This window comes from Giraffa tippelskirchi, chromosome 6, assembly GCF_054371585.1.
Source record: "Giraffa tippelskirchi isolate mGirTip1 chromosome 6, T2T-mGirTip1v1.2.pri, whole genome shotgun sequence".
Taxonomy (NCBI): Eukaryota; Metazoa; Chordata; class Mammalia; order Artiodactyla; family Giraffidae; genus Giraffa; species Giraffa tippelskirchi.
Genome location: NC_137280.1, coordinates 143,240,898 through 143,253,376, shown reverse-complemented (window position 1 = coordinate 143,253,376; position 12,479 = coordinate 143,240,898). Strand labels below are relative to the sequence as shown.

Sequence of the window (12,479 nt, the reverse complement as noted above, 5' to 3'; positions counted from 1 at the left end):
GCTAGTAGTTATCCTTTTTTCACTGATAGCTAAGTCATCAAATAAAAACATTTCATTTAAAATACATTTTGTACCTATATATTTTACATCCTGTATAGATTAATTTCAAATTTTAAAGTCCTTCAGTTCAGTTCAGTTTAGTCGCTCAGTCGTGTCCGACTCTTTGCGACCCCATGAATTGCAGCACGCCAGGCCTCTCTATCCATCACCAACTCCCGGAGTCTACCCAAACCCATGTCCATCGAGTCCATGATGCTATCCAACCATCTCATTCTCTGTCATCTCCTTCTCCTCCTTCCCCCAATCCGTCCAATCATTCGGGTCTTTTCCAATGAGTCAACTCTTCGCATGAGGTGGCCAAAGTATTGAAGTTTCAGCTTCAACATCAGTCCTTCCAAAGAACACCCAGGACTGATCTCCTTTAGGATGGACTGGTTGGATCTCCTTGTAGTCCAAGGCACTCTCAAGAGTCTTCTCCAACACCACAGTTCAAAAGCATCCATTCTTTGGCACTCAGCTTTCTTCACCGTCCAACTCTCACATCCATACATGACCAATGGAAAAACCATAGCCTTGACTAGAAGGACCTTTGTTGGCAAAGTAATGTCTCTGCTTTTAAATATGCTATCTAGGTTGGTCGTAACTTTCCTTCCAAGGAGTAAGCGTCTTTTAATTTCATGGCTGCAATCACCATCTGCAGTGATTTTGGAGCCCCAAAAAATAAAGTCTGACACTGTTTCCACTGTTTCCCCATCTGTTTCCCATGAAGTGATGGGACCAGATGCCATGATCTTTGTTTTCTGAATGTTGAGCTTTAAGCCAACTTTTTCACTCTCCTCTTTCATCAAGAGGCTCTTTTTGCCATAAGGGTAGTGTCATCTGCATATCTGAGGTTATTGATATTTCTCCTGGCAATCTTGATTCCAGCTTGTGCTTCTTCCAGCCCAGCGTTTCTCATGGTGTACTCTGCATATAAGTTAAATAAGCAGGGTGACGATATACAGCCTTGACGTACTCCTTTTCCTATTTGGAACCAGTCTGTTGTTCCATGTCCAGTTCTAACTGTTGCTTCCTGACCTGCATACAGGTTTCTCAAGAGACAGGTCAGATGGTCTGGTATTTCCATCTCTTTCAGAATTTTCCACAGTTTATTGTGATCCACACAGTCAAAGACTTTGGCATAGTCAATAAAGCAGAAATAGATGTTTTTCTGGTACTCTCTTGCTTTTTCTATGATCCAATGGACGTTGGCAATTTGATCTCTGGTTTCTCTGCCTTTTCTAACACCAGCTGGAACATCTGGAAGTTCACGGTTCACGTATTGCTGAAGCCTGGCTTGGAGAATTTTGAGCATTACTTTAGTAGCCTGTGAGATGAGTGCAATTGTGCAGTAGCTCAAGCATTCTTTGGCGTTGCCTTTCTTTGGGATTGGAATGAAAGCTGACCTTTTCCAGTACTGTGGCCACTGCTGAGTTTTCCAGATTTGCTGGCATACTGAGTGCAGCACTTTCACAGCATCATCTTTCAGGATTTGAAATAGCTCCACTAGCTTTGTTCGTAGTGATGATTTCTAAGGCCCACTTGACTTCACATTCCAGGATATCTGGCTCTAGGTGAGTGATCACACCACTGAAGTCCTTAGGGACCTAATTAAAATTGAATTTGCTTATATTGATTACTTTTTACTCATAGTGACTTATTTCTTGTGATTTTGGTGATTTTTGGAATTGTGAGCTTATATTCTGTTTAATTTATTGAGAATGATGGGTTTAGTAAAAAAAGAAACAGACATGAGCTCCCTTAAAAGGAAGGACAGACATGAGGTCTTGTGCACGCACCAATCAAAGGCCATTTAAGAAAATATGGAATATAAGGAAGAGAGCTTTCACCAAGAACCCAACCATGCTGGTGCCCTGATTGCAGATTGCCAGCCTTCAAAACCATGAGAAATAAATGCTGTTTAAGCCACTGTCTGTGGTATTTCATTATAGCAGCCCAAACTAACTGAGATGTATATTTTCAGAAAGTATTTTCTGTTGTTGTTATCATCCATCTTCTTCTTTTAAGCAATGTCGTAAGTACTAGGGGCTAAATAAACATTTTCTTTTAAACAGTGGATAAATGACTTTGTAGATGAATCTCTTTGAGTCTTCCTCATCTGGTTCTGTTTTAACAATGATTAATTGTTACCTCTTCCTGCTCTGAGTCTTGCCCTTTCCCCATCAAGAACCTCCAGCATCTGGGATCAAGCCATCATTCATGTTAGTCACGGATCTCTCCTAATTTCGGAGTTGAAGATATTTCAGTCAGGGATCAGATCAGCTCCTTTCAGAGAGGAATTTTTATCATGTTCTTTCAAATGTACATCCAAGGGCAGAGTTCATAAGAAGATCCAGGCAAAAAATGTTCCGCTGACTTCCTCCTAGGTCATGAAGCTTATTCTGGGAAGAGTCCTATGTATATCTGAAAGCTGATGCTACCTATCAAAAAATGTCATTTGAATCTCGTGCTGCTTTAGTAGGAGGACTACTGAATTGTTGATTATATTCACTGTCTGAACACTTAGCAGTACAGTTTAAGGGAAGCCTAAGAAAAATAACTCAGTAGAGTCAAGGAAGAGCAAGAAGAGATAATGCCCACATAGACGATTTTATGCTGCTCAGCTATTTTGGGGCCTTCATCAGTGGCTTAGCAATAAAGAATCTGCCTGCAATGCAGGAGACACAGGTTTGATCTCTGGGGTAGGAAGATCCCCCGGATGCTGCTGCTGCTGCTGCTACTGCTAAGTCGCTTCAGTCGTGTCCAACTCTGTGCGACCCCATAGACGGCAGCCCACCAGGCTCCGCCATCCCTGGGATTCTCCAGGCAAGAACACTGGAGTGGGTTGCCATTTCCTTCTCCAGTGCATGAATGGGAGAACTGAAAGTGAAGTTGCTCAGTCGTGTCTGACTCTTAGTGACCCCATGGACTGTAGCCTACCAGGCTCCTCCGTCCATGGGATTTTCCAGGCAAGAGTACTGGAGTGGGGTGCCATTGCCTTTCCCCTGGATGAGGACACAGCAACCCACTCCACTATTCTTGCCTGGAGAATATCATGGACAAAGGAGACTGGTGAGCTACAGTCCATAGGGTCGCAGAGTTGGACACTACTTAAGCAACTGAGCACACCCACATGCACACAGCTATTCTGAGGGTATATAGCAACTGCTTGGGGGAGTTCTTGCAGTTTTGATGACTGTGTTCTAGTATTGCCCTGAAAGAAGGAAGGAAGACACTAAGGCCAAACTACTGACCCATTTACTGTCCCTTCTTTACTGCAAGGGACACCAAACAGGTGCTGTCTCAGGTTAGCACCTGTGGACTAAAAAGGTGTACAATGTGAGAGTTGAGAGTTGTTTTATTTGTGGTAAAATGAGGACTGCAGCCAGGGAAACAGTACCTTAGATAACTCAAAGACTGCTCCAAAGAGGCAGTGGGGAAGGTCAATATATAAGATTTTGGTGAAGGAGGAGTTCAATGTAATCAAGCGATTAATTTGCAAAAGGTTTTCTACTAGTCATGAGACGCTGATGCCACCATAAAGAGATTTAGACATTTTCTAGATATGAAGAGATGCAAGGACTGGATGCTGTTAAAGTGCTGCACTCAATATGCCTGCAAATCTGGAAACTCAGCAATGGCAACAGGACTGGAAAAGGACAGTTTTCATTCCAATCCCAAAGAAGGGCAATGCCAAAGAATGTTCAAACTACTGCACAATTGCACTCATTTCACATAATAGCAAGGTAATGCTCAAAATCCCTCAAACTAGGCTTCAACAGTATGTGAACTGAGAACTTCCAGATGTACAAGTTGGATTTAGAACAGGCAGAGGAGCCAGTGATCAAATGCCAACATCCACTGGATCATGGAAAAAGCAAGAAAATTCCAGAAAAACATCTACTTCTGCTTCATGGACTACACTAAAGCCTTTGACTGTGTGGATCACAACAAACTGGAAAATTCTTAAAGAGCTGGGAATACCACACCACCTTACTTGTCTCCTGAGAAATCTATAGGCAGGTCAAGAAGCAACAGTTAGAACTGGACATGGAACACTGGTTCAAATTAGGAAAGGAGTATGTCAAGGCTGTATATTGTCACCATGCTTATTTAACTTATATGCAGAGTACATCATGCAAAATGCTGGGATGGATGAATCACAAGCTGGGATCAAGATTACTGGGAGAAATATCAACAATTTCAGATATGCAGATGATACTATCCTAACTGCAGATGGTGATTGCAGCAATGAAATTAAAAGACACTTACTCCTTGGAATGAAAGTTATGACCAACCTAGATAGCATATTAAAAAGCAGAGACATTACTCTGCCAACAAAGTTCTGTCTAGTCAAGGCTATGGTTTTTCCATTGGTCATGTATGGATGTGAGAGTTGGACTATAAAGAAAGCTGAGCACAGAAGAACTGATGCTTTTGAACTGTGGTGTTGGAGAAGACGCTTGAGAGTCCCTTGGACTGCAAGGAGATCCAACCAGTCCATCCTAAAGGAGATCAGTCCTGGGTGTTCTTTGGAAGGACTAATGTTGAAGCTGAAACTCCAATATTTTGACCACCTCATGCGAAGAGCTGACTCATTGGAAAAGACCCTAATGCTGGGAAGGATTGAGGGTAGGAGGAGAAGGGGATGACAGAGAATGAGATGGCTGGATAGCATCATGGACTCGATGGACATGGGTTTGGGTGGACTCCGGGAGTTGGTGATGGACAGAGAGGCCTGGCGTGCTGCGATTCATGGGGTCACAAAGAGTCGGAAATGACTGAGTGACTGAACTGAACTGAACTGAACTGAATGGCAGAAAGCAAAGAGGCACTAAAGAGCCTCTTGATGAAGGTGAAAGAGGAGAGTGGAAAAAGCTGGCTTAAAATTCAACATTTAAAAATGAAAATCATTGCATTTGGCCCCATCACTTCATGGCAAATAGAAGGGGGAAAAATACAAAAAGTGGCAGATTTTACTTTCTTGGGCTCCAAAATCACTGTGGATGGTGATTGCAGCCATGAAATTAAAAGACACATGCTCCCTGGAAGAAAAACTATGACAAATCTAGAGAGTGTATTAAAAAGCAGAGGCATCCCTTTGCAGACAAAAGTCTATATAGTCAAACCTATGGTTTTTCCAATAGACATGCATGGTTGAGAGTTGTACCATAAAGAAGGCTGAGTGCCGAAGAATTGCTTTTGAACTGTGGTGCTGGAGAAGACCCTTGAGAGTCCCTTGGACTGCGAGGAGATCCAACCAGTCCATCCTAAAGGAAATCAGTCCTGAATATTCTTTGGGAGGACTGATGCTGGAGCTGAAGTTCTAATACTTTGGCCACCTGATGCAAAGAGCTGACTCATTGGAAAAGACCCTGATGCTGGAAAAGATTGAGGGCAGGAGTAGAAGGGAGTGACAGAGGATGATTGGATGTTATCACTGACTCAATGGACATGAGTTTGAGCAAATTGTGGGAGATATCCAGAATCCACCTGAAATGCAGGAGAGCCTGGTTTGATTCCTGGGTTGGGAAGATCCACTGGAGAAGGGATAGGCTACCCACTCCAGTATTCTTGGGCTTCCCTTGTTGCTCAGCTGATAAAGAATCCACCTGCAATGCGGGAGACCTGGGTTCAATCCTTGGTTTGGGAAGATCCCCGGGAGAAGGGAAAGGCTACCCACTCCAGTATCCTGGCCTGGAAATTTCTATGGACTGCATAGTCCATGAGGTCACAAAGAGTTGGACACGACTGAGCCACTTTCACTTCACTTCACTGGGAGATAGTGTGAAGCACAGGGAAGCCTGGCACGCTGCAGTCCATGGGGTTGCAAAGGGTCAGACTCGACTTAGTGACTGAACAACAAAGGATCGGGATCATGAAATCAGTTACTGAAAATATCTAACTATCTAAAGATCTGTTCCACCAGTTTCTCGGAGCACAGAGCGCCTCATTCTCCACCCTGAATTCCCCTCAGGGGCTGTTGAAGTTCAGCAGCTGCAGCAGCTGGGCTTACCTGGTGGCTTGGATGGTAGAGAATCTGACTGCAATGAGGGACACCTGGGTTCGATCCCTGGGTTGGGAAAATCCCCTGGAGGAGGGAGGGCATGGCAACCCACTCCAGTATTCTTGCCTGGAGAATCCCATAGAGAGGGGAGCCTGGTGGACTACAGTCCATGGGGTCACAAACAGTTGGACACTACTGAGCGACTAAGCAGAGCACAGCATATGGCAAACACCCTTGTTGTTGTCATTCCATTGCTGGCAAATGTTCTTGGCAAGTGCTAGTTTGTAGATGACACACCCTATGGGCAGACAAATTAATGAGATGGTGGCGTTTTGCTTTTATCCTATAAGCTCCAACTGTGATATTTTTTTGGAACCCTCAGATAGATTCCCTCTTCATCCTCACCCCAACCCCATGTCAATAGAACTCTGACCTGATTCCATCAAGTAGTGAGAACTTGCTTCTCTCCATCTTTGTTTTCTTGCCTGGCCAGCATTTTGCAGGATTTGGCTAAGATTCCTGGTGTTCTCCCTGGAGTCAGAAGGTTTGCTGGCTTTGAGTCTGTCTGTTAATTTCAAGTGTTCTGGAAGGGGAAATTAGAGGGACTTGTGTGTGCTTAGTTGAGAATGAAATTTCATCAACTGGGAGAGAGGGAGGAGGATGAAGGAAGAAGAGAAGGGGTACAGAAAAGTAGGATAAAAGACCTGAGGTCATGGTTGGGCTGGGAAAGAGGATCAGCAAGGAGCAGTGGTTAAGAGAAACAAAACCTCACTCAAATCCCAGCATTGCTACCTGCTGCCTCTGGGACTAGGAAGAAGTTACTAGCTTCCCTTTCCTCTTCTCTAAAATGATATAAAAATAGCATGTTGCTGTAAGAAGACTACAGTGCATAACACACATAGATCTCTCAGTAAATTATCTGCTATTATTATGATTATCCCTTCTACTGGATTGGATCTTCCTGTTTTTTAAGGCTGAGTGCTAGCTGTACTATTACTGTTATCGGTGATGATTTGGTATAATTGGAGTAACCCACCACCTCCACCAAATATCCCCCTGACCAGCCAAGTGAATGGGGCCTGAAATTCCCATCTTTGGAGTTAATCCAATGGGCAGCAAATTTCCTCCATTACCTGTCTGTTCTTTAACATATTATCCAAGAGTCTACAACATCCTAAGGCCAAAAATCTTAACTCCTTCACGACACAGTCATGTTCTATTTTCCTATTTTCTTTCTTTCAATGGGGGAGGAGCACTTTCCTGACTACTCTTAGACAATACAAAGTGTGGCTGATCACTTTAACTCCTGAAGCGCCGTCTCATTCGGTCCTAAGAAGGTCAAAGGATCAAAGCTTCATCCTTCACTCATATTTGTCACCCACCTTCATCTAGGTTAGGAGTGTGGGAAAGGGGCCAGTAGCTTTCTTTCTCCATCCTCTCCCACCACTCATCTGGTTTTCCTCACTCATGACCCGTGTCTGGTCCACAGGAATACCTGACTCTGGAAAATTCTGGGAGTTCAAGCCGATTCCAGCACGGCACCTCTTCTCTGCTTACCTATGACTCTAACCAGCCCTTCTCTCACCTTCAGATTCAGTCCCTGTGTACCCTCAAGCCCCCTGGATATCTTTAAAGTCTCAGATAAAGGCCTCAGGTTGGGAGGAAGTGGACTGAAGAGGAGAGTAAAACCACAGCTCAGCTTTCTCCAAAAAATGCTCACTACAAAAAATGCTCTCTCTCAACACATTTATACCCTCACCATGGGATTCAAGAGTCACCTAACCAATTCTCAAAGAACATTCTGCATTTTGGTCTGTCTTACCTGACTTTAGCATTTGAGGTCTCAGTTAAAACTTCTAGTTTAACACATTGTCCCATAAACCTATCCCCAAGGGCACCATGGTAAATGTATGTCTTCACAGAGCATGCATTTGTCACAGGTTTGTGGTGAGAAGGGAAGGGACTGGAGGGGTGTTGTGCAGGGCAAGGGTTTGACTGCTTTACTTGGTAAGAAATACAAATTAAAAATTAAATCAGATTATATTGTGGGGCAGAAAGCAAAGTTGAATGAATATTAAAGTGTAACACGAGACTTCAAGGAAATGTCCTACTTGTTGTGGCTTTTGCAAGCAAAGCCTCTAACTCACCCTAACTCTCCACCACCTCCAGGAGTGAATGTTCACATATCTCTCCCATTAGGAAGGTGCTGAGGGTGGGCAGGAGGAGGCATTCCTTGCAAGATATGCATGAAGACATTATTAGCTATTTATTAATTTCAGTGGAGATAGTAATCAAGTCACCTAGTCGCTATACTGACCTACCAACATTCATTATCACATTTTTTTGCAGATTTGTATATTAAATTGTCAGGGATGAGGAAACAGAACAACAGTCTGTTGTTTTGAGTTTTCTAGTAGAATGTCAGGAATATGTACAGAGTAGGAAAAAACCTCTCAGAACTGCACTGTCCAGCATGGTAGTCTAACTACAAATGCCTATGCAATGTGGCCGGTCCAACTGAGATGTGCTGGCATGTAAAATATAGTGTAGATTTTGAAGACCTAGTATAAAAAATAGAAGGGAAACTATATCATGAATAAGTTTCCATGTTGATTATATAATGAAATAGTCATGTCTGCATATACCAAGTTAAATAAAATTCATTATTGACATTAATTTTACTTTTTAAAATAGAACTTAAAGAAAACAGCTATCAGAAAATTCTAATTACATATATGGCTCACATTTGTGGTGTACATTCTAGTGCTGTTGAACAGCTTTGTATTTTGCTCCTTTAATCCAAGCGTCACCAAACAGTGGGCCAAATCTAGCCCACTGCCTGTTTTTGTCAATAAGGTTACAATAGAACACAGTGACACCATTTCTTTGCATATTGAGTGTTTTCATACTATAGTGTAAGATTTGAGTTGTTGCAAAGGAACTGTAAGGCCCTCCCAGGTGGCTCAGTAGTAAAGAATTTGAATGCCAAGCAGGAGATGTGAATTTGATCCCTGGGTCAGGAAGATCCCTTGGAGAAGGAAATGGCACCCCACTCTAGTATTCTTTTCTGGGAAATCCCATGAACAGAGGAGCCTGGTGGGTTACAGTCCATGGGGTTGCAAGGGGTCAGATATAACTTAGCAACTAAACAACAGTAATAACAAAGAGAATACATGGGCTGCAAAGCCCTAAAATATTTATTATTTGGACCTTTATAGAATGAGTTTTCAGATTCCTGGTAATCCAATTCCCTATATTTTTCAAGGAAGAAAGCAAAGCCCTGATAGAGAAAATGATTAACTTAAGGTCATATGAACATGTGAGGCAGAGGCAGGGCTGCACCTGCCCTTGCTCCTTGCATCACACTGGGCCTCAGTGTACTTGATGGAGCTGAGATGGAGGAAATTATTCCGTGTATGAGGGTGAACTCTGCCTGCACCTCATAGTGAGAGACTCAGTTCCATCCCAGGGCACAGGAGGGCCTGAACAAAAATGCAAGGCCCAAGGAAAAGGTCCACAGAGAAGGCTGAAGCCCACCTTAGGGATGGGGAGATGGCAGGAATTCCAAGGCTAACTCTCCTACCATGATATTTTGTTTCATATTATCTCAAAAATATCTTCACTGCCTCACAATTTAATGCTATTTCCACTACATCTTAGAGACAGTTGATACAAAATAAACAAAAATCCCACTTCATTTAAAAATATTGCTGAATTAAATATTTACAAAACCCTTTTCAAAGATCTGGCCATTCGATTACTCTGTGATCTTTAATAAGGATAAACCACATGACATAGTTCTCCTAGGACTTAGAGAAAGGAAAAATGTCCCTCCAGATGGACTTGCATAGGTTTTGAAACAATAGAATGAGAACTCTATAACCCAACATGTTGTTCATTTCGTGTGCACTCCCAGGATGACTGGAGCTAAAAGTCTGCTTAATTTCAGTTACCAAGGGGTAACTGAAACACACCAGTCTTGAAACAGAAGACCAAGGGGTCTTATGATGGTTAATTTTATGTGTTAAGTTGACTGGTTTATGGAGTGTCTAAAATTTGGCTAATCATTATTTCAAATGTGTCTGTGACCGTGTTTCCAGAAGAAATTATTCTCAGTAAAGCAGATTACCCTCCCTTATGTGTGTGGGTATCATTCAATCTGAATATAATCAAAGATGGAGGAAGGAAGAATTTGTTCTCTCTTGGCTGGGACATCAACCACCTGCCCTCAGACTGAGACTTACACCCTCAGCTTTTCTTGTTCTCAGGCCTTCAGACTCAGACTGAACTATACCACTGGCTTTCCTGAGTCTCCAGCTTGCAGATGGCAGATCTTGGGACTTTTAAGCTTTCATAATTGTATGGGTCAATCCCTCATAATAAACAGAAGTAAAAGCATATATAGAGAGGAAGATTAAATATATTTATCTGAAACTATATATTTTAGATACATTTATAGTTTATAAATACATTTTATACCATAAATTAATATATTTATAATAGATAAATTTATATAATATATATTTTATTGTATATACTATATAAATATATTATATAATAAATACATATCTATAAATATTAAATAAATATATATTTAAAAATATACATATTAATGGGCTTCCCAGGTGGCGCTAGTGCTAAAGAACCCACCTGCCAATGCAGGAAATGTAAGTGACGCAGATTCAATCCCTGGGTCAGGAAGATCCCCTGGGGGAGGACATGGCAACCCATTCCAGTATTCTTGCCTGGAGAATCCCATGGACAGAGGAGCCTGGTGGGCTACATTCCATAGGATCGCAAAGAGTAGGACATGATTGAAGAGACTTAGCATGCATGCACGCATACATGTTTATATATAAATATAAATACATTTAATCTTCCTCTTTATATATCTTATTGCTTCTCTTTCTCTGGGAAACCCTGACTACTACAAGTCTGTTACATTATACCCTTCCTGGGAGAAGGCAATGGCACTCCACTCCAGTACTCTTGCCTGGTAAATCCCATGGACGGCAGAGCCTGGTAGGCTACAGTCCATGGGGTCGCTAAGAGTCGGATACGACTGAGTGACTTCACTTTCACTTTTCACCTTCATGCATTGGAGAAGGAAATGGCAACCCACTCCAGTGTTCTTGCCTGGAGAATCCCAGGGACGGGGGAGCCTGGTGGGCTGCCATCTATGGGGTCGCACAGAGTCGGACACAACTGAAGTGACTTAGCAGCAGCAGCAGCAGTCTCACCTAACCTTTATTTAGTAGCACATTTCTTTCTGCACTTACTGTTATCTCCTTGTGCTTGTTTCAACAAATATTTATTTAGGGCCAACTAGAGCTGCACCCTTGATATACAAAAAGAAAGTTTCTATTCTCAAGGAATTTACAATATAAACGTTGAAGTGAAGAAAAACCCTTATCCACCGGAAATACAATCTATAGTGGCAACCAACCTTTTGAGTGGAATAGGCGATACCCTTTACAATGTGATTTCATGAACCATATAGAGGTCTCCCTGCTATGCTAAATAATATTGCTCTCTCTTACAAACTATAATCAGGAGGGTAGACACATGATTTATATACGGCCACTCCCAATTTCTGTGCCCATGGCAGAAACCACAATGTATCACAGTATTATTTTCCACAAATCTATTGTAAACAGTCTGTGACATGAATCAGCCAGCCACTGACAATCAGAAAGGAATATATGCCATCTCCTAATATCCACAAATAGAAGATCAGTCATCGTGATACAACTTCAGCTTCTTATTAAAGAGTAAAGATTGCAGAAGGAGCAAAGCTAGATGGAAAGTGATATCAGCCATTAACTATTCAGTATAAGTTAAATAACTCTCTCTCTCTTCCCTACTCACTGCCCCCCCCACCCCAGTAGCAGGTTTACAGTAGTTTGATTGACCTTAAAGAGACTGGCTTCTAGGGACTTGTACAGAAGAAAAATGGAGAGACGTGAGAAGGTTTCAGAACAAATGTTGCTTACTCCATTAATTTGCATATTAATAATATTCTACTTGAATAATAAAGGATATCCAAACTTTCTCCCTGGCCTTCAACAGGACTTCTGCCTTGAATCTCTACCTTGTTCCTTTACCCTTTGCTTTCTCTCTTTTCATTACGTATTCCTCCTAACTGTAAAATTCCTGAACACATGTGTATTTAAAGGAGATTAATCATTCAAATACCATAATTAGTTCAAGAATTGTGTCTTTTCTAGATGGAATGAGCTAATTAATTTTTTCTCCCAGGGAACCTGCTCTCAGATGTGAACTAATTAGTGAGCTGCACATCAAAAGAAGTGAAGTGTTTCTTGTAAATAGGATTTCATTTAAAACAGATCAAAAGAAGATTTACCCAAGTCACTCACCCATCCTCTGATTTTTTTCAAGCATCAGGCAGACACCAAAGAGAACAACAAAAACA

The 12,479-nt window shown here is 41.9% G+C and overlaps 1 protein-coding gene across 49 annotated transcripts in view; it reads right to left on the bottom strand.

Moving 5' to 3' along the window:
• LOC145510137 (uncharacterized) overlaps positions 1-12,479 on the bottom strand; it is a 520,288-nt gene that overhangs the window by 233,339 nt on the left and 274,470 nt on the right. For 2 of the 49 annotated variants that reach the window (XR_014056753.1, XR_014056776.1), the window contains one exon: positions 6,480-6,629. The exons of the other annotated variants lie outside the window; for them this stretch is intronic. The gene's annotated coding sequence lies outside the window, so the exon portion shown is untranslated. The remainder of the gene's footprint in view (positions 1-6,479; positions 6,630-12,479) is intronic. 49 annotated transcript variants of the gene reach the window in all.